Raw genomic sequence first — 6,650 nt, forward strand, 5'->3', positions numbered from 1 at the left:
AGTTAAATATAGATAAAACACACATTTATGCAATTGTTTGATAAGAATGAGCTACTGTATGTTTTCTTCATGATTACAGGAGTACTTTAGTAGGTGGTTTCTAAATTGGGGACACAATGGGTCATGAGATAAATCTCAGGAGGTCAAAAGATGATTAACAGGAGAGGAAATAAGAAAAACACATATTTCTGCAACACACTCATTTTCATTTACCTATAATCTTTGTCAGTCTGTGGAGTTTTAATCACCTGAGACCAAGAAGAGGAAGCACACACAGCTGACCTGTTGGTGGCACTAATGAACCACTCTGTTGTTTTCTGACCACAATTAAAACTCTCAGATCAAGTGAGCCATTTTTCCTGGAGATTTTGCCACTGATCAGAAGACTTCTGCGGTATCAAATCAGATAAAGGTTTTTGTTTACATTTAAGATTTTTTTTTCAAACATTATATATATGCTACTTGACACCAAAAATGTATTCTGTAAAATATACAGTATATGTAAAATTTCATGGCTCTAAGAGTTACTGTATGTATGTCTGAAAATCTCCGCAGCGCTGTCGTCCGCTGTGTTCTCATTGACCCAAACAAACCCACGCTGCTTACTGCGCATGCTCGCCTGCTTCTGGGAGACTGTCTCTAACCTTTGTTGATGCTGGACAGTATTTGCTGTGAGTTTACAACAGTAACCAAACCCGGTTAACGTGGTAATTAAAATGTTAATAGTAATAATAACCATCAGGAATTTTACCATGGTCTAACATTACACCGATAGTCGTGTCATACCTAATGACAACATTCCCAGTGGCAAAAAAAACATGCAATTATCAAAATTATGCCACAATATTTTACAGAACTTGGTCTCACATAGCATATACATAGAGTCTTATCAACATCTAAAATGGAAATCTGATTTGACATAGAATGACCCATATGAAAAGAATCAGCAGATTTCCAATGGAGGTTCTGATTTGAATTAAGCCCTGGACAACAAAAAAACTAGTGTAATTTAAATCAGTAGATTTCCAGTGGAAGTTCTCGCTTAGATTTTTTAATAAATTCATAAACTGAGCTCTGTACTGGAGAATGATTTATGAGAGATAAATCAACAGATTTTCAATATAAGTTCTGACTTTCTTCTACTTTTGGATCTTGAGTAAAATATTCAGATAACACAAGAAAAACTGGTCGGAACCGGAAGACTTCTGCATCTAGTGATGCAGGGTCGCATGCAATCATTGCTTCAATTGAAGGTAACAAGCCAAAAATGCCAGAAATCACTGATGTAGCACACTGCAAGATTACCCTTGACTTGCACTAGCATTCGGTCTACTGTGGACATGCATTTCATTCTCTGCTCTCTAATGTACCTCAGTAGTTCAGATTCAGTCTGACCAGTCAGCATGGTCTTTGAGCTACTGAGGCAGCTGAACTCAGATGGCCTTTACTTGGCGAGGAATCAAATTAAGCTGGACTTGTTGGCCAAGATGCACCAGCATTGTGCAAACTCATCCTGGAGCTTTAGGATCAGATACACGCCAGCAATGGCTATTTTTTATGTTTTATTTTACTGTGGATGAATTAAGTGATAACATGTTCACTGTTCAGTGGCAGAGTTCCACAATATCGGGCCTAGCTAAGTAGGAGTTTCATTTAATTGATGTATCTTGGATTTAATGTGACTTTTTTCAAATAGCCACTGCAAGTCTCTGCTTCTTGGTTATAAGTAGTGAATGAATGCTTCAAACTACACAAGTTGTAGAAACTTTGAGGCCTATGATTTGACACAGATTGACCTGTATGAAAGTTAAATCAGCGGAGTTCCAAAGGAGGTTCTGACTTAAATTAAGCACTGAACAACAACAAAAAAACAATTTTAAACACACACACACACACCGCTAAATCAACGATTTTCCTACGTGTATGTGAAAGGAGTCTCTCACAGTGACCTTTTCCACATACACATAGATATTTGATTGTTTGTTAAAATTACAAGATTGGTTAAAGCGACTTCAAAGAATATTACAGCACAATCTATCTTGGCTACTTTACATAGCCTGCTGCTACACAGCAACCCAGACTTGGATGAGTGGCAGAAAATGCATACAGGGACTTCACCATCACCCAGTGTACCGTTCTGTAGACATGTCCACTATAATCATCCTGTCATTCAGTTTGAGTCTCTGTGTGTGGACAAATTATGAGATTGATGCTCAGTAGAGTGCCTCTGTGTCAGCCTGACATGCTGAGGATGTTTGTCAGTGTTGTGACGGGGAGTGAGGCTCTACTCTTAGAGCCTGTAGTAAGAACCCTTCAAGTCTGGGAAACCCAACACTAAATCCGATTACCTGCTCTGTTTATGTTTCCATATTGGAAATCACATTAGAGCCAGTAATGTTTGCTTCCATTTACCGTCTGTTACATGGGATAAATGGCATAGTCTAACTATGAAAGAAGATCCTCTTATGTCTTACATTTTATTTTCTATTTGATATTACATTAGTTGACTGTTTGTGAGGGAAGAGCAGCTGTTTTTCTTATTATTACTACTGCAATTAACAGCTTCTTAACTTGATCATGTTTTGAGCAAAAAACAGTGCTCTGTTGGCTCTCCTAAATATAGTAACTTACTAAAGCCGCAGGATGGCAGTCGCTGAAAAAGTTGATGAATAGAACTAATAAAATTAACGAATAGAGCTGTAGTAATGACTATTGATAACCCATACATAATGTTGCTTGTCAACTCATGCTGGCTTTTAGGGTCCTTCCCTGAGCAGTTTCATCATTACGTAAGAGGTGTCTAGAAAATTAATCTGCCAAAGCAGACTTCAATCATCAAATTGGCTCTGTGCAGGGAGCTGGGGTAGCATGCATACCTCCTGCTGGCATAAGCCACAGGCTGGCAGAACATAATGGAAAGTAAAGTGCTGTATGTTGACCAGACATTTTTTTTTAATATTGATGGTTTTCTATAAGTAAAAGCAACAAGGGTATGTTAGATTATGAATCCTTACTTTGAAATTTTAACAAAGTTTATTATTTTTCATCAATATATTGAGCAGTGCTAAACTCAATCACACTGTGCTGCAATGATTTCTAGGAAATGTGCAACACAAATTAAGGTTGGTTGATTAAAGTTGCTATGGAGATGATTCTACTGTTTTAGGCTGCTCAAGGATTTAAGCAGCATGAACTGCAGCATTGACAACATGTTAACAGTAGTCCTACATCACTACATAGTGTACATAGTTCTAGCAGCAATGAAGAGTAGAGAATTTTTTTGTTATATAATCAGGATTGACTGCACACTGGTTTAAGGTTATGCTTTATCATATGAGCAATGCAGACGGGACTGATTTAGACCTGACCTCATTCAGTTCGCGGCGCAAATCAGAATTTTCATAAATAAAGTTTTACTTTTTTGAAAGATTCTTCTTCAGAGAAACAATACCAAAATAGCAGGTCTTAAGGTATTATCTATAAATGTCTTAGCAGCATTAAAAGAAGCAGGATGAAGCGGGATGACTGTCAGATGGGAGGTGGGGTGCAGGGGGGTGGCCATAAGCCTATATCTAGTAATGGATAACTCTGCAACTTAGCTTGCAAAGAGAGAACACAGCTGAGTGGTCACTTTGTCTTCAGGATGTGGAGGCAGAGTACGTTAAATGTTCAGATTTTAGATGTGGAAGAGTGCAGGTGACTATATTAAAATGTAATTCCACAGTAGAATTATAATTTCCCACATCCATATGTTATTCCACATCTATATGTAATTAAAATGCTATTATATGACCATGAATGAAAATGAAAACTGCATTTGACATTTTATTTCAAGACTTAACCTGCTGCACAGTGGACAATATTCAAATGCAATAAGTGAAACAGTGTCCCGAGTCTATGATTATTAAAGTAAATTTGAGGAAAAGTGCCAGCCTCCTGTAATCTCCCTCTGAGCACCAACACAATCAGAAACACAGCTACTGTTGTTGGTACTGGAATTTGAACTACTGCCTCAAAATGAATGTAATATTGAATACTGGTGTTAAAGTATGGCACTGTTAATGAGACCTCACTTATTAAAAAAAAGACAACAATGAGTAATGTTCTTATGTTGAGCTGTTGCAGTAGATCTCTGCAGTGCCTTCTTACATTATATATACATTATTATGTATCGCTGCTCATTTAATGAACACATCGATCAATGAGCTGCAAATTAAATGTGTCCAAGCAGTTCAAAGGAGTCCTATGATTGTCGGTGATTCTTGTCAGCAGCAATAATGATTTAATGTGCGCACATACCAATATGTGTGTTTACCATAACTGTGTTCATGCAGCAAAAATGCTATATATTTTTATGAACTTGAATGTAAAGATACATGTTTGTTATGCACTGGTGCTAGAACTTCCAAACCAAAATTTATGCAAAAAATATTATTTAAAGCTTAAATAATATTTTCTGCATAGGTCAGACTTCAGTCTTCTGCAACTTTTATGAACTTTAGGTTAATATGGCACTTGTTAGCAGTTTCCTATTCATACATCCAGCAGTTGTGGAGCAAGATTAGCATTGATTTGGAGTGGTGTTTGTGTCCACCTGATGGATGTAAGTCCAAAATTAGTTATCTCTATCCTGTTTTTGGTCTCCACTTACTCCTGATGGAAATATCTGGCTCTTTAGCTGCTAAATGCTTCACTATGTTCACCAGCTAAAGTTATACCATAGGCATAATAAATACCTATGTTATATATATATTTTTTTTCAGGGCACACACAGAATGAACAGCTAGTAGACTATGAAAGGTTATTTGCTGAATTTGACAAAAAGACAGATATGGGATTAGTATCCTGCCTGTAAAACCAAAACAATGAGCTGAAAGATGCTAAAAAGCTCCGTAGAGCAGATGGAGCTATAGAGCTGGTGATAATTTTACCTCTGACATCTGTCACATTTCACGTAATCATTTGATCCATTGTTATTCTAAAAATGGAAACACACTTCTCATTGATGAACTGTGGATCACAAAAATATAGATTTCTTTATCCCTCTGCAATAAAGCAGGGTTATGATTAATGAGGACATTAACAGTATATTCCTGTATGGCATGCAGACATTTACAGTATACAAAAATGAAACCTGCAATGAGTTCAAGGCTTTAATCCAAAATGAACAGAAATAGTATTACACTTACAGTGGGCACATGAGCATGCTTTGAATGCTACACACTACTGTGCAGCAGCCCCACAGCATCCACTGCAAACTCATACAGCAAGCTATGACATTAATTACACTCCAAGTTTACATTGGCTAGAGTTAAGAGCTATTAACTAATGTTCTTCTTAAAAGTGTGAATGAAATATTAATTAGAGAATAATATGAGGGGTTGTCCTTACCACATGGATCATGTGAAGAACTGATGAATGGCGTAACATGTTTGTAAATGCAATTATAATGAAGTGAGCTGCACAAAGATTTAAGCTTTTAATCAAGAAGCTGATGAGATTCTGTCTCTGTGAGCAATCCAAATAATCAATGCTCAGAGTGACGGGTGATCAATTAGTCCCCAAACATGGCGGCACATTGGCTCTGTTCGATCTCTAAGCAGCTGAGTGCTCTGATTAAAATGTGGCAGGTTTTTCCACATGAGTTTGAGTATGCTAAACTTAGCCCGATTAATGACTGCGTAGAAAAGACACGGGTGTCCTCTGGTAAATCACTGAAAGCATTAAAAGAGAAATGGTTTAGAGAGTCATACCTTTGAATGAATAACCTCCATATTATTTAACTCCTTCCCTCAACTGAATCATCAGTGCCCTCAGCATAAAGTAATTGTCGAAGCAACAATTACTTTTACAGATTGTTGTGCCAATAGTGCCATGGAGTGCCCACAGTTTCAGAGAGAGACAAGAAGCTTTGTTTTAGTAGCAATGCCCACAAATTACTGATTTTTTTGGACAGTTTTGGCAGATGTTGTTCCAGCACTCCTTGTAAACTTGTGCTTGCCAGCTTTGGCTGCTGGGTGTGTACATGTGACTCTGTAATGCAATGCAAAATAACTGTAATTGGTAGGACATTATAAAATAATCCACTTGGTTGTTTTTGTTTTTATTTTTATTTTATTTAGATTTAAGCATATGCTTCAGGTTTTAGATGTTAAACACAATACTGTATTGTAGTTTTTTTTACATGCCTTCATGTATTTTATGAGTATAATAGTACACAATTATCAATAAATCCCCTGATAAGACTAAAAACGAAAATTAATTTTGTTTGCTACTGAAATTTGCTTATTCTTTTGTGCTGTAGAGCTCCTCTGTGGTCTAAAAACAATTAAAAACATATAAAAGAGTAAACTGTTGCACTGGGTCCATATTCTTATGATAAATATGGCCGGTGCTGTGGGTGGGTTGGTGTCGTTTATCATGAAACAGCTCCGCTAGAGAGTAGACAGTCGTCTGGAAAAGTCTTTTAATTGGATTTTCGGATAATATTAAAAAGATAATATTGCACCAGCCATATGTCAACATGAAAACCAGTTTCTTTCCCAGTTCTTCTCTGCAAAACTGCTCAGGCCCTGTGTGATGTCATGAGGGTGGAGATGGAATGGCAGTGTTGTAGTCTTGTCACATATTTTGGTGTGGATTCATTTCTG

Source organism: Micropterus salmoides, unplaced genomic scaffold, assembly GCF_014851395.1.
Source record: "Micropterus salmoides isolate LMB-PRFRI ecotype aquatic unplaced genomic scaffold, ASM1485139v1 Ms_hic_scaffold_9, whole genome shotgun sequence".
Taxonomy (NCBI): Eukaryota; Metazoa; Chordata; class Actinopteri; order Centrarchiformes; family Centrarchidae; genus Micropterus; species Micropterus salmoides.